Consider the following 23991-nt stretch of genomic DNA (forward strand, 5'->3'; position numbering starts at 1 on the left):
GACCCTAAGATTCAGAGCAGTGTCCATCTGGTAGGGAGCCAACTTAATAATTGCTCGCATTCCAAACCACCTTTATTACAGCTCGACTCAAGTTTACTTGAAAAACACATTCAAAGGGGAGAAAGAAAAGTCTGTTTTGACTGAATAATTCAAGCTTTAAAAAGATTTCAAAGGTAGCTGAGAGATTCTACAGGGTCGTGCAGGAGCATGCAAAACAGGTAGCTCATGCTGGTAAGAATATCCATTTTGACTGCTAATTTTCTCCATCAGTGCAGATCGGAGGCCTTGCCATCAATCAAAGTCAAGAGCCATTCAACAAGAAGCGAACATTTTCCCAGTTAAACAGCCAGCATGTTAGGCATCTAACAATATTGAGATATTTAATACCCCAGGAGGATTGTTTGGACAGAGGATAAAAATGCAGTAATTTGAAACAAGTTAGCAAAAGAGCATCTTGGATTTATCTGATTGAATTACTTCATTGAAAAGTATTTTGAAAGAGGAGTGCCCCAGATACATTAACTGGAGATCTTTGTGCAGAGTACGATTTTATGGAGGTAATATTTAACACAGTCCTCGATAGATGACATAACAAGCAAACAAAATTAATTTAAAAAATAATAATATAGTGCAAAAGAAAATGAAGCCCAAAGTTCTTAGTGCAACCCAAGCAGTTCATAGTTCAAAATTTTAGAGCATCTGTGTGAAAAAAGAAAATTGTCCCTCAAATTTCTAATATTTCCCCTCTCACCTTAAATCTATGTCTCCTGGTTCTTGATTCCCCAATTCTGGGTAAAAGACTGTTCATTCACCTTATCTATTCCCCTCATTAATTTACACACCACTATAAGATCACCGGTACCCAAAAAAGCTGGAGAAACTCAGCGGGTGCAGCAGCATCTATGGAGCGAAGGAAATAGGCAACGTTTCGGGCCTAAACCCTTCTTCAGACCCGAAACGTTGCCTATTTCCTTCGCTCCATAGATGCTGCTGCACCCGCTGAGTTTCTCCAGCTTTTTTGTGTACCTTCGATTTTCCAGCATCTGCAGTTCCTTCTTAACCACTATAAGATCACCACGTGACCTCCTGCATCATTTTAGATCCATAAGAGACATAAAGTCATACAGCCGAAAACAGGCCCTTCGGCCCAACTCATTCATGCTGACAAATTTGTTCCATCTAAGCTAGTCCCATTTACCCCCATTATGCTCATAGCCTTCTCAACCTTTTCTATCCATGCATCTATCCAATATCTTGTAAATGTTGTTATTGTACCTGCCTCAATTACTTCTTCAGGCTGGTAGTTTCCATACACTAGCAGCTCTTAACATGTACATGTTTCTTTTTTCCACAGATGCTGCTTGACCTATCGAGGATTTCCACCATCTTCCATTTCTATTTCAAATTTCCAATATCTATAATTTATTATTTCTGATTTACATTTTGCAGAATGATAATACTTGATGGACTGCATTCTATAGATTGGTGTCACAGAATAAACAGAGGGAACTTGATGTTCAGATATCTAGTTCTCTAGAAGTTCGGCTCATGTATAACAAAGAATAAAAAATACATAAGCAGCTTGTCTCAGTGACCCCTGTGGAAAAGCAACACAAGCCTTATGAATAGAAACATAGCCTTTGTGAATTGAAATAAAGGCCAGCAGAGTTATGAACAAATGATACATTCACTCTAAGCACCGACTGGGTTATTTTTAAAGTGTTGCATACCATTACTTAAAAAATATGTTAAAACCATTGTGTGAACATGAGGCAGAGATTCAGTGATATCTGGAGCTGTAAGGATAAATTTTAACTGCTTGACTTATTTCCTCTGGGAAGGACAAGGGCTAAGGGAAGGGATAGAAAGGTTTTGATTTTAGTTAACGTTTTTGATAGGATGAAATAGGATGACTTTCTCTGTTTGAAGACTGCAAAAATAGATTTTCAATTCAAATTTGCCACTGAGGGAGTTAGGAGAGCCGTTTGGAGAAATGTCTTTATGCAGAAAGTTACTGGAGCTTGCGATGCTTTTCTGCCGGGCCACTGAGATAAAGACACGTGGAAAGACAGGAAAGGATTAGGGCGGCACAGTGGCAACGCGGTAGAGTCGCTGCCTTACAGGACCGGAGACCTGGGTCCAATCCTGACTATGGGTGCTGTCTGTACGGAGTTTGTACGTTCTCCCTGTATCGCAAGGATTTTCTCCGGGTGCTCCGGTTTCCTCCCACATTTCAAAGGCGTGCAGGTTTGTATGTTAAATGGCATCTGCAAGTTATTAATTATCCCTAGTGTGTAAGATAGTGCCAGTGTCCAAGGTGATCATTGGTCAGCGCTAACACGGTGGGTCAAAGGGCTTGTTTCCACACTGTATCTCTAAAGTCTAACATCTAAAGATTTGTTGGAGCAAAAGGGCATAAAGCCAGAAAAGTCACAATGGGATGAATGGCCACAAAGGTTAGCTCTTTGAGGTTGATCGTTAATTTGAAACCTTTAGTCAAAGAAGATTAATGTGGGGTTTGTGTAAATGAGTGCTTCATAATCAACATAGATAAAGTAGATTGAAAAACTTGTTTCCATGCTTTATAATTCTATGACTCGATGATTCATGTTTAATAGTTAAAAAGAACTTAGAGTCGATAAATAAGACCAAGCAAAGAATATTTAGTGAGACACCAACAAGACTCCCACAGTATTAGTTTAGTTTAGTTTACCGAGGTGCAGTGAAAACTTTTTAGTTGTTATTACAGTAAACTGAAACCAACGCAAACAATGTGCTTGACTATTTTAAGAGTGCTTTGGTCCTGTAATTCATTCACTCCACCGTAAATTAATTCCCATTCTGGAGAACTGTGGACCATGCTAGTGAAATTGGGACTCCATGGCATAATAAACTTCCCTTTATAATTACAAGGTACACCATATAGTTTTGTGGCCCAAAACTCTGATGGAGATTTGTCATTGCATAGAGGTAAACAAACATCAAATCATAAGGCACAAGTTATGCTGTGCCCTTTTTAAGATTCCCATCACACTGGTCTTGTCATTTTAAGCAGACTAACATTTTTGCAATATTTATTATGGTATGAAAGAAAATAAATAGCAAATAACTGAAAATATGATCACCCAATAAATCTATAAAGGTCTCAAAATATTCATAGCCCTCTAATGCTATCTCTGAAATTGCACCAATCTCATTCCTACGTTTCAATTATCCTATTTATAAGCCTTCTGAACCTTTGGATCAGATTTCTCTCTAATTCACTTCCATGTTTACATAATTCTACATAAAACATTTAAAGCTGGAATTGAGTCCTGCATCTTCCAAAACCTATTTGCACCTGTATTGAATAATACAGAGAATGCAGCCTTGTTTTTACAGGGGCAGAATTGCCAAAGCGGGGTGGAGGGGACATGTTCTGTTCCAAGAATATTTTGGAGTTATAATACCAGGTTTTAAATAGTTCAAAATCCAAAAGGCAGCATGATTGATAGGCTTGACTCCTTACTGGCCTGGAAACACACCGACAGAAAAAACACAGCCCTAAAACTGTCAGAACTTGTTGGTGAGACCACACTTGGAAAAATGTGCATGTTCTGGTCGCCCAGCTACAGGAAAGATGTCATTAAGTTAGAAAAGGTGCGGAAGAAACTCACCAGGATGTTACCTGGGCTTGCGGGCTTGAGTTACCGGGAGAGTTTGAACAGGTGGTCTGGTGTCTTTGGAATCCGGGAGGAAGCCGGAGCACCCGGAGAAAACCCACATGGCAATACCGAGAATGCACAAACTCCATACAGACAGTAGTCTGATCCTGACCCGTAGTCAGGATCGAACCTAGGTCTCTGGCACAGTGAGGCAGCAACTCTACCAATGCGCCACCGTGCCACCACTAAATGGTCTTAGATGTTGTGTGGGAGCACCTGCTTTCGGTATCCATCCGTACAGTGTGTTCCATATACCAATCGCCCTCTGGGTGAAAAGATTCTTCTGCAGATACTCTCTACAACTCTTACCCTTCACACTAAATCTATGACTTCTAGTTTTAGATATCTCTGTAACTAGGAATAATTTTCTATGATCTACCCACTTTCTACTATCTATGACTCTTGTGATTATCTGGGGTTCCCTCTCAGCCTCTACCTCTACAAGAAAAACATACCCACTCTGTCTGGTCTCTACTCAGAACTGCACCCATCCCAAACAGAGGTTCATCCCAGGCTGCATACACTACAGGGCAAGTGCATCCTTCCTTAATTATGTGGCTATCATCATTAATATTAAAATAACACTGATGAGAGTATAACTACTTTCTGGTTTAGAGCAAATTTTCTGGAAACTTGTGGATTGAAATGTATCTCCTCAGCAGATGATACGTTGCCCTCTGCCATTTGTGTATCTCACATAATATCATGTTAAATTGTTATTATTATCCTCATCAGCTCTTTAGAAATTGGTGGCCTCTCTGCATTTGGGAAATGATTGCAGAGATTCAGTTTATGGAGTCAAACAGCATGGAAACAGGCTCTTCAGACCAACCTACCCCCACCAACCAACATGCCCCATCTACACTTGTCCCACCAGCCTGAGTTTTGCCCATAACCCTCAAAATCTATTCTATCCATGTACCTGTCTAACTGTTTCTTAAACATTACGATAGTACCTGCCGCAAATTCTTCCTCTGGCAGCACATTCCATACACCCACCAACGTTTGTGTAAAAAAAGTCACCCCTCAGGTTCTAATTCATCTTTCCCCCCTCACCTTAAACCTATGTCCTCTGGTTCTTGATTCCCCTACTCTGGGCAAAAAGACTGTGCATTTACCCAACCTCTTCCTCTCATGATTCTGTACACCGTTGTAAGATCACCCCTCATCCCTCTGTGTTCTAAGGAGGAGAATTTGCACTTTCCACCTTGTTTTACATGCTATTTTCTGCGTTGATTCCCCGAGAGAATTTCGAACCACCACGGCAGTGTCTCTGGGGATTGGAGCACGTCTGTGTCGAACAAGGACGTACAGGGCTGCAGCAAATTGACTTTTGTAGTAACCGTTCCTCAGAGCTGGCAAGGATTTCCAAAACATTGCAGAGTCTAAGACACATTTGAACAGATGGAACATGACCCCGAAGGACTCACTCCAATTTAGTTACTGACCCAATGGTAGCAGATACTGTATCTGACCCTCAAATGGAACAGCTAGTTGAATTTCTAACACATTTTCCATCTGCTTCCCGCAAAATGTGCTTTAAAATGTTTCTTCTATGACCTCTACACTGAACAATTAAAGTGTCCTTTCAGCAGGCAGCCAACAGGCTCAGAATTACTGTGCGGGAACCACGAATGATAGGAGATTTAAATGCACGCCTATTCTCGGGACGCTTATGTACCGCAGTTATACACCTGAAAACCCTCAATGATCTTTCTCAGAGCTTGTCAGCTGTGCTAAGCCAATAAAGTATGGAGCATTTAGAGGCAAAACGAACAATTATGAATGTAAAAGGACTCAGAGTGCTGGATTAACCCAGCAGGCCAGGCAGCATCTCTGGAGTACATAGATAGGTGATGTAGCAGGTTGGGACCCTTCTTCAGACCGGATGCCTGAATACATCTATATCTGCCTCCATCACCTTCTCTGACAATGTGCTCTAGGCCCCCACTACTCTTTGTGTAAAACACTTGCCCAGCACATATCTATTAAACTCTCCCACTCTCACCTTAGAACAAAATCCACTAGTGTTGGACATTTCCACCCTGGGAGAAAGGTTCTGGCTGTCTACCCTAGCTCTGCCTCTCATCATTTCAAATACTTCTATCAATTGACAATAGACAATAGACAATAGGTGCAGGAGTAGGCCATTCGGCCCTTCGAGCCAGCACTGCCATTCAATGTGATCATGGCTGATCATTCCCAATCAGTACCCCGTTCCTGCCTTCTCCCCATATCCCCTTACTCCGCTATCTTTAAGAGCCCTATCTAACTCTCTCTTGAAAGTATCCAGAGAACTGGCCTCCACCGCCCTCTGAGGCAGAGAATTCCACAGACTCACAACTCTCTGTGAGAAAAAGTGTTTCCTCGTCTCCGTTCTAAATGGCTTACCCCGTATTCTTAAACTGTGGCCCCTGGCTCTGGACTCCCCCAACATCGGGAACATGTTTCCTGCCTCTACCGTGTCCAAACCCTTATCAATCTTATATGTTTCAAAAAGATATCCTCTCATCCTTCTAAACTCCAGCAGAGTGTACAAGCCCAGCCACTCCATTCTCTCAGCATATGACAGTCCCGCCATATCGGGAATTAACCTTGTAAACCTACGCTGCACTCCCACAATAGCAAGAATGTCCTTCCTCAGGGGACCAAAACTGCACACAATACTCCAGGTGTGGTCTCACTAGGGCCCTATACAACTGCAGAAGGACCTCTTTGATCCTATACTCGATTCCTCTTATAAAGGTGAACATGCTATTCACTTTCTTCACTGCCTGCTGGACCTGCATGCTTACTTTCATTGTACTTCTCCTTTTTCCAACTTGACGCCATTAGATAATAATCTGCCTTCCAGTTTTTTATACCAAAGTGGATAACCTCATATTTATCCACATTGAACATCATTTGCCATGCATCTGCCCACTCCCCCAACCTGTCCAAGTCACCCTGCATTCTCATAGCATCCTCCTCACAGTTTACACTGCCACCCAGCTTTGTGTCATCTGCAAATTTGTTAATATTACTTTGAATCCCTTCATCCAAATCATTGATGTATATTGTAAATAGCTGCGGACACAGCACCGAGCCTTGCGGTACCCCACTAGTCACTGCCTGCCATTCTGAAAGGGACCCGTTAATCCCTACTCTTTGTTTCCTGTCTGCCAACCAATTTTCTATCCATGCCAGCACTCTAACACCAATACCATGTGCCCTAATTTTCCCCACTAATTTCCTATGTTGGACCTTATCAAATGTTTTCTGAAAGTCCAAATCTCCCTTCAACCTTCTGACGTTCCAGCTAATCTACCTTCCATCACAACCCTCTGATTTAATTCACATTATCTTCATCAATTCTCCTGGTAAACCTTTTCTGCACTTCCTAAAGTTTTTCACTACACTCTTGGTAACATGGAGATCAAATAACTAAACAATCTGCTGAGGGTTCTTCCAAATGTTCTGAGTTCCTAGAGAACAGGGAACATGTCAAATGTTATGGGGAGCAGGCAGGAGGATTGGGTTGAGAGGAAAATGTAGAACAGCTGTGATTGTATGCCGGAGTAGACTTGATGGGCCAAATAGCCTCATTTTTCTCCTCAGAGCCATGAACTTATTAAACTCTGAGTGGATTCCAAGGGTTATGAGTGGGAAGCTGGAAGCCCATTCTATCTTAGCCCTCACTAACCTAGGGGATGCCTAGTTTTTTGGCTGGGCAGTCAACAACTGTGAGTTTGAAAGAAGCAATCAGATGAAAATCACGCACAGGGACGGATTAAAAAAATAAATAACGCATTCATTACTTGTAAATGGAGCCAAATTTAATTACGAGACTTGACTTCAAGATTTCTTCAGCATTCATGCCTGCATGAATCAGTAATAAAAATATGCCAAGCAAGTAATTCTATAATTGAATCACTTAATGATAAGACATATGATGTTATGTTACTGAGCATGGATGCAAGGTGTAAAACCTGTGGTGCCTTACATCACAGATAATAGATTTACAGAATATCTTCACAATAGAGCTGAGGCTGGAAAAATATATATTGAAATCTATCTCAATTATTACGGTGCCATGTTTAAAGCAGGCCACATAAAACTGAATCAAATCCATTCACCAGCTCAACATATCCATGCCAACTGTCTTGACAGTGAGATCATTAGTGGATTACATCATTATCTTCGCATTAACATTTTTAATGGCTTAATCGATTATGAGTTGATTAATTGTCGCAGATATATTGTAGTTGTAACACACTCAGCGTGGTAATCCACTGCTGGTTAGCAATATTCTTTTCCATGACCGTAGTAATGTACATTATACATCTATTTATTGCTTTGACTGCAACCCTTTCTGAATTTAGCATATCACATATGCTGAATTCGGCTTATGATAAAGCAGCCGTGAATATCAACTCGTGTTTGAGGTGGGAACTAGGTCGATTTCTTTACAGAGTCGATCTGAAGTAAATGCAAGAATATTCAGAAAAACCAGCAGAGTGGTGCACAGGTAGCGTTGCTGCCTCACAGCACCAGAGACCCAGGTTTGATCCTGACTACGGGAGTTGTCTGTATGGAGTTTGTACATTCTCCCTGTGACCGCATGGGTTTTCTCCAGGTGATCTGGTTTCCTCCCACACTCCAAAGACGTACTGATTTGTAGGTTAATCGTCTTCTGTAAATTGTCCCTAGTATGTAGGATCGAACTGGTGTATGGGTGATCACTGGTTGGTGTGGTCTCAGTGGCTGAAGGGCCTCTTTCTAAACTGTATCTCTAAATTTAAAAAGAATGTCCTGGGTCTGGTTCAATTAGCCTATCACCACAGCATGTCCACGGCAGATGCTATCTCACTGACTCCTCACACTTCTCGGAACCATCTGGATAACAGGAACGCAGACGTCAGGCTGCTATTCATTGACTACAGCTTGGCATCCAATGCAATCACCACCAAGCTCCAAGTCCCAGGACTCTGTACCTCCCACTGTAACTGGATCCTTGATTCTGAATTGACAGACCTCGAGCAGTACGGATTAGTGCAGGGGCAGCACAGTGGCACAGCGGCAGAGATTGCTACCTTACAGCACCAGAGACTCGGGTTCGATCCTGGCTACCGGTGCTGTCAGTATGGAGTTTGTATGTTCTCACTATGACTGCATGGGATTTCTCTGGGTGCTCTCATTTCCACCCACACTCCAAAGATGTGCAGGTTTGTAGGATAAATGGCTTCTGTTTAGCCTAGTGAGCCAACCCACAGGAATGCAAGCAGAGAGAGGTGGTCCTAGCCTGGCCCACCAGGGGCACAACCCTGCCCACCATCAAAAGCATCTACATGAGGCACTGCATCATCAAGGATCCCCATCGACATCTTCTCACTACTATGTTGGGCAGGAGATACAGAGGCCAAAAGTGCCACGCCAGCAGGTTCAGGATCAGCTACTTTCATACAACCATTAGGTTCTTGATTAGGTTCTTAATCTGACCTTTAGAGATATACCTTAGACTTTAGAGACTAGCACGGAAACAGGCCCTTTGTCCACTGAGTCCGCACTAACCAGCAATCACCCCATACACCAACACTATCTTACACACACTAGAGACAATTTACAATTTTAACCAAAGCCAACTAACCTACAATCCTGTAGTGGTGCGTCTTTGGAGTGTAGGAGGAAACCGGAACACCCGGAGAAAACCCACACGGTCACAGGGAAAACATACAAATTCCATACAGACAGCACCCGTAGTCAGGATTGAACACGGGTCTCTGGTGTGTAAGTGGCAAATCTGCCTCTCCGTCACTGTGGCAACCTGTGACCTCGACAATGGAACGCTATGGATCATCTCTTGCACTACCATGGACTTGCTTTCTAAATTGTGAAGTTTTGCACTAATGTCTTCATTATTTTTGCACAAACTTTCTCTTTTCACTCTGTAATGTCTGGGGTTTTTTGTGTGTTGGCTGAGTTTAGGTGCCTGTGGTGTTGCTGCAAGTAAGATTTCCATTGCACTTATGCCTCATGTGTACAGTATACGACAATAAACTCAACCCAACTCTTCCTCTCTCTCTCTCTTTCTCACTCCCCCCATGTTGCTGTGCAGTTTCTATCAAGGAAGATGTAGTGGAGTTATTGGAAAGGCTTAAGGTTACAGATCAGTTGGTCCAGATGGGAAACAATCTAAAGGGGCTGTCCCACTTGGGCGACTTAATTGGCGAGTTTAGAAGTGTTTAGGAGAGTTTGAAAATAAATGTCATGTTGAAGACCTCCTTCGACTATGTAGAAGACCTCCTTCAACCTCCTTCGACTATGTTGAAGACTAGCTTCGACTAGCTGCGACTAGCTACGACTAACTTAGGGAAAATTGGACACCTATTGTGGAGACTGAAGACGATCTCCTTCGACCTCCCTTCGACTATGATGAAGACTATCTACGACTTCCTTCGACCACCTTCGACTACTTTTGACTACCCTCGATTACCTACGACTAACATGCCGAACTACTACGACCTACCTCGACTAAACCTACGAGTAAAAAAAGTATCGATTTTTTCCATGGCGAACTTTTTTTTACTCGCGGGCATTTTTCAACATATTGAAAAATACGGTGCGACCTAGCTGAGGCCTCGAGTACATGGGGACTACTCTCGAGCATGAAAGAGAGTTACAAAGACCTCCTATGACCTCGTGTCAACCATGCTGCGAATATGAGTAGAAGGCAAACTCGCCAGAACTCGCGTATTAGGTCACCCAAGTGGGACAGCCCCTTAAGTTACGGAGATAAAAATGGGTGAAAATTGTGCAGACACTGACAATTAATATCAATCGTTTGTGGATAATAGGATGGCGCAAGAGGAAAAAACATAAGATTAAAACCAATTATTGTAGGCCAGTCAATTTAATCTCAGCAGTGGGCAAACACTTAGAACCGATTATTAAAGAAGAATTAGTAGTCTTCTCGGCAAGTGCAGATTGATGAGGGAAAGGCAGAATGGAGTTACTAAATTGTGCTTTACAATATTGATCAAGTTTTTGATACAGTAGTGAAGCGGGTCAATGAGGGAAATGTAGTTGCTGTGATATATATGTACTTCCACAACTCACTTCTGCTGTGATGTAGGTTTATTGCACTGTCATTAGGCTGGATCTTCCAGATCTGGCATACACTGTCAGAGCTCATAGTGGAGGCAGAGTCATTTGATGCTTTCTAAAAGGAGTTGGTTAAATCTTAAGGCACTGGGACAGGCTAGGTTGCTCCATTTAGAACTAGTATGGACCTGAGAGGCCAAATGGACTCCTTCGCTATAAGCTTCCATCATTCCGTGATGTTAATTGTCCACGTAGATTTCTCAACTTAAAACAGATCATGAGAAGAAAACTTTAAGAACTAGAAATTTTATTTATTTCTGAGAAAAAAATTAAACCAAAAATAAGTGATTGTTCCAATCTGGTAATGCATTATTCATTAAAATAATTGTTACTTCATTCACTTATTTCAACTGGGAATTAATTATTCACAGAGCTGTCATTATGTATTTTTTTAATCAAGTTTGCAAATTAAAATTATTCAGGTTGTCAATTATTAATTTGGTTGTGCCAGTCAGTTCATTAATTGTTTGAATCAATCAATTATTAAGTTAATTTATCTGGTAATGCAGTGACCACATTATATTTCTTTCTGGTTCTGATCAATCTGAAGGTTAGGAGTTCGGAAACAATTTCAATATTTACCAAAGGAATATTTCCTCCCACTTTCCAAAGACATGCAGGTTAATTGGCTTCTGCAAAATTGCCCCTAACGTGTAAGATGCAAAAGTGGGATAACATAGAACGAGTGTATGGGTGGTCGATGATCAGTGTGGACTCAGTGGACCAAAGGGTTTGTTTCTGCGCTGTATGTCTAAACTCTAAACTATAAAACTTTAGCAAGCTGTGATCACAATACCAAGGACAAAAAGTGAATGATTATTCACTTTTGCACAAAAACAAAACGGAATCTCTCACCTCATTGTGTCAACATGTTTTTTGTTCCTTTCCAGGAGCAATAGACATTGGGAGTGGGCCCCATGCCAAAAAGGTTGGTTGAATAATTGGTTGTTGAAGTAGACTTTGATCAGATCCTTCATAGAGGACCATGACAGTTGTACTGTTGAGAGCACGGGAATGTACCCATGAAATTCTCCACAGGTAAACTAATGGGTAAATTCACCAGCTCTAGGAACAGAAGGTCCCAGCCTCAATACTTGGTCCATGTTGACTTGCCTAGTGGAGGCACAAAGAACTGCAGATGCTGGAATCTTGAGCAAAACACAGAGTGCTGTGGTAACTCTGCAGGCCAGGTAGCAACTGTGGAGGGAATGGATAGGCAATGTTTTGGGTCGGAAACCCTTCTTCAGACTGAATATGGGCTGAAGAAGGGTCCCAATCCGAATTGTCATCTATACATTCCCTGCGCCTGACCCGCAGAGTTACTGCAGAACATTGTGTTTTGCTTGAGTTAGGCAACCTCAAGCCAAAGCAGGCTTGAGATGTTATATTTGTTCACTGGATCCTGGCTCGAGGTCTGGTGACCACATAGTACACTATTATACTATAGTATAGTAACTATAGCACTATAGTTATCAGGTAACTGACCCATCATATTACCACTAGAGAGCGATCCTGAGTTTACCATCTAACTCATTGGAGACCCTCGGACTATCGTTAATCGGACTTTACTGGACATCCTCTGTCACTAAATGTTATTCCCTTTATCCTGTATCTGTACACTGTGCACCACTTGATTGTAATCATGTACGGTCTTTCAGCTGACTGGATAGCACGTAACAAAAACTCTTTTCACTATGATGATAAACTAAAACTAAACTATAACTTAGATTTTGCCCTGAATTACACTGTGTTAATTCAATTTCATATATTTTTGTTTTGAGATTAGTTCTGCCAGTTGGCTCTCTCCCACTTCCCCGCTATAAAATGGCCATTGTGCCTCTACTTGTAATGATACCATGGTTGACTGGTCCCAATTTCTCACCTGACTGATTTCATCCAAGACGGATGTGAAGAAAAAGCAGCCTTCTTAGAGGCAGCTACTCCTTTATTAAAATAAGAGATGAGTTAGTATGCATATTAGATTAGTTTTTCTAGCCCCACAACTTCATCAACCTACTTTAAACTGACCTGGGATCTGCAGATGTGCATAGAGTTAACATTCTAAATTTTGTCAGCCGCAGAGCAGTTTAATTTAATCCATTTGCTCCTTCATTTAAAGTGGGATTCAGGGAACAGACACAGGAGCACAAAAACATAGGAGCAGGAGTAGACCAGCCAGCCCTTAAGCTACCCCCACCATTCAAAATCACCATGGCTGAACTATGCTGGCCTCAACTCTTCTTTACCGTGACTTCCTCATAACCATCTGCCCCTAAATCTTTCAGACTTTAAATCCATCTAATATATATGTTTGTTATTGGGTGTAAAATATCAAGAAGCATGCTTCCTCCGCCTTGAGAATGCCAGAGTAAAACATTTCATTCAGCAAACTTGCATCAAAACATGCTTGCATGTACCTGGAGCTATATCAAACTGTCCCAGTGGCCCAGTGAGGTGTGGTCTCAGGCAAAGATCTTATAGCGGAGCAAGATAGGCTACTCCTGCGAAATGCAATGGACTGACGTGTAGTACGCTATGGAGGGGATCATGGGCATTTTTCCACGCCCATTTTAGTAACCTGAGCCTACCTGACCCGACCCGACTCTCGCAGTGTAATCAATGTTGTGGGGCAACAGTTTGTGTGGGTTAGATTCATAAATCTGTCAGTTCATACTTCTTGTCAACAATAACATTTGATTCTGGTAATTGTCTTTTTTAATGTTTTTTAAATCATTTCTTTTTAAATGGTTCACAAGCAGTGTTTGAGTTGATTCTGTAGTAACCGGAACCGACCCGACTCGCCCTCCGCTATAGGATCTTTGGTCTCAGGCACAGGTCAGCTGGCTTTCCCGAGGACTTCATAAAAACTGTTTACACCTCACGCTGCCTCAGTAAGGCCACCAGCATAATCAAGAACAAGTAGTACCAAGGCCACTCCCTTTCTCCCCTCTCCCATTGAACAAAAGATATAGAAGTGTGAAAATGCACACCTTCAGATTCAGGGACAGTTTTTCCCAGCTGTTATCAGGCAACTGAACCATCCTACCAACAAATAGAGAGCAGTCCTGAACTACTCTCATTGGAGACCCTTTGATTGGACTTTGCTGGCTTTATCTTGCACTAAATGTTATGCACGTTATTCCATTTATCATGTATCTGAACACTGTGAATGGCTTGATTGAAATCATGTATTGTCTTTCCGCTGAGCGATTAGCACGCAACAAAAACTTTTCACAATAAGTCGGTACACATGACAGTGAACTAAACTCAAACTCAACTCAGCTAGACTTAGTCAAGAAGCAAAAGCAATGGGTTACTAAAAAGGGTGCACAGGGGCGCAGAGGTAGAGTTGCTGCCTTACAGCACTAGAGATCCGGGATCGATCCTCAATATGGGTGCTGTCTGTACAGAGTTTGTACGTTTTCCCCGTGAGCACATGGTATTTCCCCAGGTGCTCTTGATTCCTCCCATACTACAAAAACTTGCAGGTTTGTAGGTTAATTGGCTTTGTTCAACTTGTAAATTGTCACTAGTGTGTTGGATTGTACTAGTGTATGGGCCAAGCTTGTCGGCACAGTCTCGGTGGGCGGAAGGGCCTGTTTCCGCGCTGTATCTCTGAAGTCTAAAGGGAAACAGCGTGTGTGAACTCAGCACTACATCTCTGGCACCTTTTGTTGCGTGCTAACCAGTCAGTGGAAAGGGTATTCTTGATTACAATCGAGCCATCCGGAGTGTACAGATACAGGATAAGGAGAATAATGTTTAGTCCAAGATAAAGTCCAGTAAAGTCCGATTAAAGATAGTGCAAGGGTTTCCAATGAAGTAGATGGTAACTCTGGACTGCTCTATAGTTCTTGATGGGATGGTTCAGTTGCCCGATAACAGCTGGGAAGAAACTGTCTCTGAATCTGAAAGTATGCGTTTTCACACTTCTGTACCTCTTGCCTGATGGGAGAAAGGAGAAGAAGAGGGAGTGACCAGGTCAAACTCATCCTTGATTATGCTGGCGGCCCTGCTGAGGTAGTGTGAAGTGTAGATGGAGTCGGTAGAAGGGAGGTTGGTTTGTGTGATAGTCTGGGCCGCGTCCACAAATCTCACAATTCGCTGCAATATCTTGCAGTCTTGGATGGAGCTGTTCCCAAACCTTGCTGTGATGCATCCCGATAAAATGCTTTCCACGGCACAGAGACGACATGCAAACTCCATACACACATAACCGGACATGAGGACTAAACCCGTCTCTGTCCATGTGAGGTAGCAGCACTACTAGCTGCAGCAATATGTGTCAGTATCGGCAAGTGGACTGGTGCTGAATAGGAGGGTGCAACACGGAAAGGAAAATGCAATACAGATAAATGCTGAAAGGAAATGAATTGCCTTCTGTATGAAGAAAGGCACGGTTTTTGAATGAAGGACATGAGTAAACTCCCTTCTGCAGTTCTAGATGCCAAAAGAAGTGATCAGTAGATCCTGAGGTATTCTAAGATCACCCATCATCAGCCTCAATGTAATTCATGGCACAATTATCCATGCCAGAAACAGGTACAACCTTAGATTTCCAAGGCCATGTTGAACTCTCATAAACCAGGCACATTGGCACGAATCCAATCCAACAACCTGAAACATCACTCATCCACTTTCTCCAGAGATGCTGCCTGTCCCACAGAGTTACTCCAGCACTTTGTGTCCATCTTCGGTGTAAACCAGCATCTGCAGTTCCATCCTACACAACTGTTCCAGATTCTGATTTTAGGAGTAGGTAAACGATGACAATAGTCATGGCTTTTCGGGGGATATTGAGAGGGACGTTCCAGATAAAAATAATAGATTTAGAGATGGTCATAAAGCAAGCTCTGAGAATAATGTGAAAAAAACAGCTTTGTTAGTCAACCCTGTCATTCTTCATCTAAGAAAATTGCATAAATTAATGTGCGTCCACATTAGATTGATGGATGTTAGGAATTAACATCAGAATTTTACTGTTGTCATGAAAATATCAAGATGATTAAAGGCAAACTCCGGCTCATGAAGCTGAGCAATACACATTTAATTGCTTCCACTGAATTAAGATCTTCCACTGTATAAATTAGTTGATAACCTATTCTCATTAATCAATTCCTACAAACTGAGGGAACGATATTACGGATTCTCCTCTGCCTAATAAAATTCCAATAGTATGAAATACACCAGATTTTTGTACAATTTAAAACACCATCCAATCCTGTTTTTAAAAACGCAAATTACATGAATACACTAACGGAAGAGATCAATTAATAGATGGAAGGCAGTCATCGTATAGAACAATAGCATTTAAGTGGTTTGTTTAAAAGGTGTAGCATTTTGGTTACAAAAGCAATAAAGAGTGTGGCAGGTACACAAAATTGCTGGGGAAACTCAGCGGGTGCAGCGGCATCTATGGAGCGAAGGAAATAGGCGACGTTTCGGGCCGAAACCCTTCTTCAGACAGAAGAGTGTGGCATGATGGTGCAGCGGTAGAGTTGCTACCTTACAGTGGCAGAGACCCGGGTTCAATCCCGACCACGGGTGCTGTCTGTAGGGAGTTTGTACATTCTCCCTGTGACCACATGGCTTTTCGCCAGTTTCTACATTTTGCTCCCACATTCCAATGACGTGCAGGTTTGTAGGTTAATTGGCTTCTGCAAAAGTGTCTCTCGTGTGCAGGATAGAAGAATAGCATGGGTAATCGCTGGTCGGCGCACACTAGTTGGGCCGGAGGACCTGGTTCCACGCTATATGTCTAGCTAAGTACACGATGGAGTTAGCTGTGGTGGTATCCCAAATGCTGTTCCTTAGTGGGTAGAGCTGTTTTATGCACCATGGAGAGAGTTACACACCCATGGGGAGAAACCTCAGTGATTCTGCTTATCAGTACGCATGAAAACCAGTGGAATGCAATGACACAACAAGAAGCCTTTGGGTCAATGAAACCAAAAGCCACAAGGGCAGCATTTTCACCTCTGTAGCTGTTTAGTTCAGTTTAGAGATACAGTGTGAAAACAGGCCCTTTGGCCCACCGGGTCCGTGCCGACCAGCGGTCCCCGCATATTAACACTATTCTACACACACCAGCTAATTTACCTACATACCTGTACGTCTTTGGCGTGTGTGAGGAAACCGAACATCTCGGAGAAAACCCACGCAGGTCATGGGGAGAATGTACAGACTCCATACGATCGGGATTGAACCTGGGTCTCGGGAGCAACAAGTACTATAAGGCAGCAAATCTATCGCTCCACCATTGTGCCGCCCTGTTGTTTGAACATTTCACTACATTGCTCCCCCACTGGATGCTATCTGCTTGCTCTGCAATGGGAGCTGAGACCTCAGCCATCATATGCCGCATAACAGAGCAAGTGAATTGACGGAGATGGAGGTGGTGGTCAACCTGTGGTGCTTAACATTTGGCACAGGCTTCCGGGCATCCCTACCAGTGGGAGACATACCACATGTCATACTACATGTCTTCTTGTGGATGTCTTCCAGTCTTCATTGTAGGCTGTTTCTTCAAAATGCTCATTTGAGACCTTTGGAGCAGACCTGGAGTGTGCACTGGATAGGGCACTGGATAAAGGCCTGGATAGAGTGGATATGGAGAGGATGTTCCCATTAGTGGGAGAGTCTAGGACCAGAGGATGCAGCCTCAGAATAAAAAGACCGTGTCTTTGGAAAGGAGATGAGGAGGAATTTCTTTAGTCAGAGGGTGGTGAATAGTAAGATTAAACGAGAACTTACCAGTTTGAAGTTTGATCTGTATTTTATGAGGAGTTACGATGAGGGATTACGTGAAGAAGCCCGCCAGGACGCATGCGTGGCATTCTTCAAAGCAGCGGTGTGAAATCACAGATAACTGTAATGACTAAACATAGTAAGACTAGAGAAGAGATACCAGTTGAGTATATGATCAAGGGTGGCAGCGGAGGGCACGTAATCCCTCATCGTAACTCCTCATAAAATACAGATCAAACTTCAAACTGGTAAGTTCTCGTTTAATCTTACTATTTAACTTCGGAGTCACGTGAGTGACTACGTGACGATTTTAAAGCTCTGTGATTTCATGCCGTGGAAACGAGTCCATGTATCACGTCTGCCTTGATGACTGTAGGAGGAATTGTGTTAACATAATTTGGACATGAATTCGACATTGAAATCATAAAATTTATTAACACAAAATTCTAACCCCTTATTATGGGTTTAAATTAATTTACAGAACTTAAAATTGTTTCTGCAAACGTTCCAGGTTTCATTACTGGTTTGTTGTAAAATAGTTGGAATGTTTTTTCCCCTGACCATCCTGCTGCCTTGAGGATTTGGTCCATTGGTACATCCAACTGTATCGCTGCCGATGTAGCTGCAGCCCTGGTGGAATGAGATTTAAAAATATTAGTATCCACCCCAGCCTGTGTTAGCACCTGTTTCAGCCATCTTGAGATGGTCTGGACCGTCACTCTTTTGTGTGGTTGCTTGTGGCTGACCAGAAGTGCCTTCTCATTGCCTCTTATGATTTTCGTTTTCTCCATGTATAACGACAAATGTCTTACCATACAGAGCCGGTCATCTGTTGGGTATGACCTAAATTGTATATTGAGGCCTGCTGATCCCTGTCTGATCTGCTTTACTAATTCATAGATATGAAACGTAATATTTTCAGTTGAGGAAGTCATTTTGTCCAGTCTTAGTTTATGCAGTGACTGTACCTTCTGTGCCGTGACCAATGCCATTAGCATGACTGTTTTTAATGTCAGTCTGTGTAGGGACAGAGCTGTTGCTGGAGACCAATTCCTGAGTATCTTCAAGACAATACTTACATCCCATATTTGGGAGTACCTGGTTCTTGGGGGATTAGTATTAAAAATTCCCCTCATAAGTTTTGTTACCAGTGGGTGAGTCCCAACAGAGTAACGCTCTGTCCCCTGCCATAGGTAAGTCGATAGGGCACTTCTGGCGCAGTTGATGACACTGTAACTGCGCCCCTCATCATAGTGGAGGCCTGCCAGATATTCCAGAACAGACGGGATGTTCATGTCTCTGTGGGTGATGTTGTTTTTGTGACAATGCATCTCCCACTTCCTGATATAGACCAGATACTGTTTTTTGGTTGACTGTCTTTGGGCCGCCGAGATCATGTTCACTGTTCGGTCCGTCAGTCCCAGTTGTAGTAGAGGTGTTTTTAAACTCTACAAATTAATAAGTTCAAATGGTTATGGCATGGGTGGCTATCCCTTGTTACGGGATGTAGCAATAAATCTGGTCTATGTGGAATGGTGATACATGGTTCTAATACCATGTTTAGTACCACTGGGAACCATGGTTGAGTAGGCCAATTGGGTACTACCAAAATACCAGACGCAGAGTCTTGTTGTATTTTCCTTAATACCCGACTGATGAGGCAGAAAGGAGGGAATGCGTAAATAAACAATTTCCCCCAATGCAGCGAAAATGCATCTGTTGCCGCTGCCCCAGGGTCTGGTTCCCATGAAACATAATTTGCTAACTGGTGGTTAAGTCTGGATGCGAATAGATCGATATCTGGTGTTCCATATCTTGCTGTAATATCAGCAAATACTTTTTTATTCAACATCCATTCGGTGTTTTCATTAAATTTGCGTGACCTGGGGTCTGCCACTAAATTTAGTCTTCCTGGTAGGTAAGTGGCTGATATCCAAATATCTCTCTGGATACACCATTGCCAAATTGTATTAGCCAGATTGTCACATGATGTCGATTTGTTTCCACCCATGTGGTTAATGTATGCTACCACGGTGGTATTGTCTATCTGTAGTCTAACATGCTGGTGATATGACCCAGTACAATATGACTTTAGGCCATGGAATGCACCCAACATTTCCAGGTAGTTTATGCCCAGTGTGAGTAATAATGATGCCTCCTGAGCAGCTGGTGATGGTATTGGTGGCTCCCCACCCAAGTGCACTGGCATCAGTTTGTAGTACCACGGAAGGGTTACTGACAATGATTAGATTGGAACAAAGCCAGATGTTATCTATCCACCATTTTAGTTCCATTTTAGCTTTGATTGGTAGTTTCATAGGTCTGTCAAAGTGACCTGCATTGATTTTGAGTGCTTGTATTTTTGCTCTCTGTAAGTTTTGGTAATGTAGAGGTCCAAATTGTGTGGCTGGAAAGGCAGCCACCATTTTGCCAATTACTTTTGCTACCAATCTGATGGATGGTTTGCTGATGTCAATTAGGTTATTGCAAGCCTCTATTAAATCTCTAGCCTTTCCCTTAGGCAGAGTCACCGACATGTGAACTGAGTCAATGGTGAACCCCAAATAGTCCATAGTAGTGGAAGGCGTTAGTTTAGATTTAACTGGATGGATAATAAATCCCAGTTTTTCAAATAACTGTTTTGTGGCTGTTACGGGTTGTTTGGCCAATTCCAAAGTTTTGCCCACAATGAGTATGTCATCTAAATATGCCATGACCATGTGTTTCATTTCCGTAGAAACGCTAGGGCTGGTTTCAAAATTTTTGTGAACAGCCTGGGGGCTGATGATAACTCATTTGGCAGTGCTTTATACTGCCAATGTTGTCCCATCCAGTTGAATTTAAATAACATCTGTGGTCACCTCGTATAGGCACTGAATAGTAAGCATCTTTTAAATCGATGCTGGCCACGAACCAATAGTAACCTTTGGAAATTAATTGTTTAGCAGTAACAAAGGTTTCCATTTTGAAGTGAATATATTGTACAAATGTATTCAATTTTGTCAGATCTATGATGATGCGACAACCACCATCTTTTTTGTTTTTGGTAAATATATTGGTCACGAATTCTAATGGTTCGTGTTGAGTTTGCTCAATTACACCTTTTACGTAAAGCCGCTCCAGTTCAGCTTGCGCTTCTGATTTTTCTTTATCAGAAAGCACGAACATTCGGTTCGGTATATGTTGAACTGGAGGGCAGTACTTGTGTATAAACTCTATTGTATATCCCTGGATGCTGCTTAAGATGTAAGTATCGGTTGTTAACATGCTCCATGCATTCAGAAAAGAGTGTAATCTCCCACCAACCTCCATGCTCCCTGTATTTTGTAGGGAACCAGACCCACCTACCTCCATAGTTACCAGTGGCAGGTTTACTTCTTTTTGTAGGTTCTTTGCTGCTGTTGTTGCGCTCGTGTCTGGATTTGTGGGTTTGGTTGACGTTGGAGGTCCGCGCATCTTCCAAGAAGGCCGGCCTGGGCCATGGCCTAAAAAAGACTCATGTTTTGAGTACCGGGCCTTCGAGCTTTCACCAGTCATTCTTGTTCTGCTGGTGGGTGCGTAGGGGTGCTAGGTGTCTTGATGTGGTGTCCAGTACAGCCTGTTCTTGTAACTGGTTTAGAGACATATAGTCTATACTGGCAGCTAGCTTTGGCTCCAGATTTTTACCAGTCTGGTCTGGCTGTATGAAATTGGACACCATGTCCAGTAGGTTCTTTCGTTCCTGCACCCCTTGCACACTTGTCTTTCCTTCTGCGGACCCCTCTTCCAGGTCAGCCCAGAACTGACCCGCAGTGCTCCCCTCTGATGAGGTAGAAGCACTGTGCAGCCCTTCAAGAGGTACTGCTGTGGGTTTATCATAGGGCCCACTGTGACCCGACTCCATCTCCCGGAGTCTGCCACGTTGGAGCAAATGCTCCATACACCGCTCCATCCGGCTCCAGCGCTCACGGTCGCTGGCCGCCCGCGGTTGTTCAAAGTCGGACTCCTCTGAGTCCACGACCTTGTTTGTTTTTTGTCTCGCCTTACCGCACGGCCGCGGAGTGGATCTGGCTGGTGCGGAGGCGACATCGGGCACAGCTGATTCCATTATAGGTGATTCAAGTGCCGCTGGCCGCTGCTAGCCCACCAGCTTTGTCGCAGCCCGTTGGTTTCTCCACCTGTAATCAGCATGGGAAAACATAAAAAGACCGCAGCTCTTACTTGCAGGTCCTGGTTTAAATTGTCGCTACGGGGGAACGTCGTTCCACCCCGCCTCCTGCCGTTTTCGACTTGTCAAAAGTCGACGGCCCCATCTGAATAGACTCCCGCCCGGCCGTGGTGTTCTGGCCGGCGCGGGATCAAAAGTCGGCACAGCTGATCCCTTACGGGGCTTGTGCCTTCAGCTGCTGCTGGCTCCCGCAACTTCGCGGTCCTCCCCAGCCAGCTTCACTCGCAGCACTTGTGGACACTATTTTGTCCAGCTTCTCCCCCTGTATAAAAACAGCGCGGGGACAAAAACTACCGCAGAGTAAATCACTTACCTGCAGGTCGCGGTTTCAAACTTACCGCTGCGGGGGAACGCTCCACCCCGCCTGTCGTTTCGCAAGCGTGAAAGCGATATGGCACGCATGCGTCCTGGCGGGCTTCTTCACGTAGTCACTCACGTGACTCCGAAGTAAAATCTGGAATTCATTGTCACAGACGGCTGTGGAGGCGAAGTCACTGGGTATTTTTAGTGGAGATTAACAATTTCTTGATTTGCAAGGGTGTCAAATGTAATGGCGGGGGGGAAGGGGTTGAGAGGGAAAGATGGATCAACCATGATTGAATGGTGGAGTAGACTCGATGGGCCGAATGGCCTAATTCTGCTCCTGTGACATGAACATAAACTCTTGAAAATGTCGATTTCTGGCTTGGGGCAACATCCAGATCTCACCTCTTAGTTACCGACAAATGGTACAAGATCTGAGTCGGTGGCTGTGTGTGTATGATTGTGTGACAGGACATATCCCAAATGTGGAACTGGTTCAACCTACCTTTCGGATAGCAAAAGAAGCAGTTTAGAGTCAATGGGCTAATGAGAGAGAATGGGTGAAATAAATAGGCAAATGAGATTGTTCTTAGAGTTAGAACCAACTCAATGCACCAAATGGCCGCCTTCTTTGTTGTACGATAATATGAAATATAGAATCTTACCCAGCCTGGCAAGGCTTGATACGTCAGGTATCCTCCGCTGTTCCCTTCCAATTCTATCATTCTGTACATTAAAGAAGTGATAGTTCACCACTACATTGATCCCAACCCACATTTCTCTCCCACACATCTTCCCTGAGAATGAAAAAAATAAAGTTCAGGCCTTTGTCTTATCCCAATTATCTTGTTCCATTGTTCATGCATGTTCAGAAATGTGAACCAGAAAGCCATGTGTAATGCAGTAATGGCTATGTCATTATCCATGTGGGAGGCACTGTGGGCTTGCGTGCAGTTTGAAGAGAGGACTCATTCGGCACCAGATCTGAATCACAACTGAAAAAATGCTCTGCCGTGCATCAAAAACGTAATCATCCCTGATGCAGCTTGCAAACAATGCAGCAAACAGCCCTTTAAATTGCTTCAGGTGCTCCTGTCACCAGCCAGATGGGAGAGCAGCAATGAACATTCAAACATTTGGAAACTCGGTGGTGATCTTTAGACTTTGGACATACAGCGTGGAAACAGGCCCTTCTGCCCACCGAGTTCATGCCAACCAGCGATCACTCCACTACACCTGCACTATCATAAACGCTTGGCAAAATTTACAATTTTTACCAAAGCCAAATAACCTACAAACCTGCACATCTTTGGATTGTGGGAGGAAACGGGAGCACCCGGTGGAAACCCACGTGGTCACAGGGAGAACATACAAACTCCGTACAAACAGCACCTATAGTCAGGATTGAACCCCGGTCTCTGGCACTGTAAGGCAGCAACTCTACCCCTGCGCCACTGTGCCGTCCTGATTGTCTATGCGTTCATATATATATATATATAAATATATGATATAAATATATATATATATATATATATATATATATAAATATAAATATATGATATATATATATATATATATATATATATATATATAAATATAAATATGTATTTCACAGATCTGCTTGTTATCCTTCCACAGAGGCCATGATAATCTTCTCTGTACTTTCCAATTTTAGTGTATGTGCTGCTGAACAGATAGAATATAATAAAACCAGCAACACTATCAATGCAAGTTCAACTTGGGGCTCCAAGTAATGAAATCCAATCTATACTGGGGACAATATATGCATGAAGGGCACTGGATATGCCTCAGGGAGATATAGACTGCTAAATCAAATTCACTTCTGCCGATGATATATTTTGTCCATAAATAGGAATATTTGTCTTTTGG

The 23991-nt window shown here is 42.9% G+C and overlaps 1 protein-coding gene and 1 non-coding gene across 2 annotated transcripts in view; both read right to left on the minus strand.

The window, feature by feature from the left end:
* The window catches only part of astn1 (astrotactin 1), a 1835284-nt gene that overhangs the window by 1675503 nt on the left and 135790 nt on the right, over window positions 1–23991 (minus strand). The gene's annotated exons all lie outside the window — the stretch shown is intronic.
* On the minus strand, window positions 23695–23797 carry LOC116978179. Its single transcript, XR_004413408.1, has one exon. It is a non-coding gene; the product is annotated as a U6 spliceosomal RNA (small nuclear RNA).

This window comes from Amblyraja radiata, chromosome 10, assembly GCF_010909765.2.
Source record: "Amblyraja radiata isolate CabotCenter1 chromosome 10, sAmbRad1.1.pri, whole genome shotgun sequence".
Lineage (NCBI taxonomy): Eukaryota > Metazoa > Chordata > Chondrichthyes > Rajiformes > Rajidae > Amblyraja > Amblyraja radiata.